We start from the raw sequence: 1,422 nt of genomic DNA on the forward strand, positions 1-1,422 counted from the left end.
GGTAGAAAATCATCTTCTACAATTCAACCAATTGCAGATCACTGAAATTTTAAGTCTAGATGGTTTAAGTTCAGTTTTTGGATTAGAAATCTAGAGACAGAAAGAAGAAGAGCTGAGAGACTTTCTATCTGTTGTGACATTTTTCTTTCTTGCTTCGACTACTTCCTGCACTGTTTGAAGAAGATGATGATGATGAAAGTGCTCTTACATGACCAGTGGCTTTTAGATGTTCAAAGAGCTTGTTTCACTATGGGAACTCATCATTGTATGTGGAACATCTAAGAAGAGCATCACTCATTGATTGTCAGTCAGTCAACAGGGACTTTCACTGCTTTTTTTTGCATCTTTGTTTTTCTTTCTTTTGGGTTTAGGGACACATTTGGTTTCACTTCTTGTGTTCTCACAGTGCTTAGTGGTCTCTATGATACTGATGCTTTCTTGGGGCCTGTCACCCAATTCTTTGGCACTATCTTGATTTAAATTAGTATTTTCTGGATCAAGCTGAACTGATTCAGTTCAATTTTCATTGAAGTTATCATTGTAACCCTTTAATGGTTTCTGTTTCTTTTTCTTCTGCTTTTTAGAGAACTTTTGCTTTGGTGACTCTTCCACTTCCTCCTCAGAACTTGCATCCAACAAATTTTCATCTGTCTGGGATCCAGAAAATTTTTCTTCCTCTTCTTCCAACTGTTGTTTTAAACAAGGCAAACATCTCTCCATGCTTCTTGGATTTTTCATGATTCTTATGGCCTTTTCTGTCTTAAAGACTTGTCACATGCTGGGCATACAGGTCATCATAGAGCTCAGCATCCTCAACTTCATCAGTGTTCTTACCATCCTGTCCATCTCTGGGCTCTTGTTCCTGTGGCTCACCTTCATCTGATTCATCTCCAAAATCCCTTCCATACCACGTCTCCATCTCCCTGAACACCTTCTCCACATCAGCCACCATGGTCCAGGTCTGCTCCTTGTACTGCTTGGCCAGCTTTGCCTGTTTCAGCTTCTGCTGCTGCCTCATCTCCTTCTCCTTCATTGCCTTCAATGAATTCTACTCTTCCACTAGTTTCCGACGAGCCTGCACTCTCTTGTCCCTTTTCTAAACGAAAGCCACCCGCTGGTGGACAATTTCATTATTTTTTTTCCTCGCTTTGTCTTGGATCATCTTCTTTTCCTTTTCTTTTCTTTTTTTAAATTAAATTTTATTAGATTTAATGAACATTTACAGAGATTTTGGGTTTTCATTCATTCATTGTTGCACTGTTTTCTCCACCCTCCTCCCAAGTTCGTTCATCTCCCCCCCCATGTCTGTTTTAATTGTCCAATTGCCACAGTGCTTGTCAAAGGCAGTTCTGATTAATCTCCTTTGTCAGTGTGTCCCTTGCCATTCCCTATCACTCCTCCCTGAGAGAGACTTCACCCTGA

The 1,422-nt window shown here is 40.3% G+C and overlaps 1 pseudogene; it reads right to left on the minus strand.

Annotated features, from left to right (window-relative positions):
* Window positions 1-124: 124 nt before the first annotated feature.
* Window positions 125-1,422, minus strand: part of LOC102857631 — a 13,749-nt pseudogene continuing 12,451 nt past the window's right edge.

This window comes from Elephantulus edwardii, unplaced genomic scaffold (assembly GCF_000299155.1).
Source record: "Elephantulus edwardii isolate Elephantulus edwardi_28Jun2011 unplaced genomic scaffold, EleEdw1.0 scaffold00276, whole genome shotgun sequence".
NCBI lineage: Eukaryota > Metazoa > Chordata > Mammalia > Macroscelidea > Macroscelididae > Elephantulus > Elephantulus edwardii.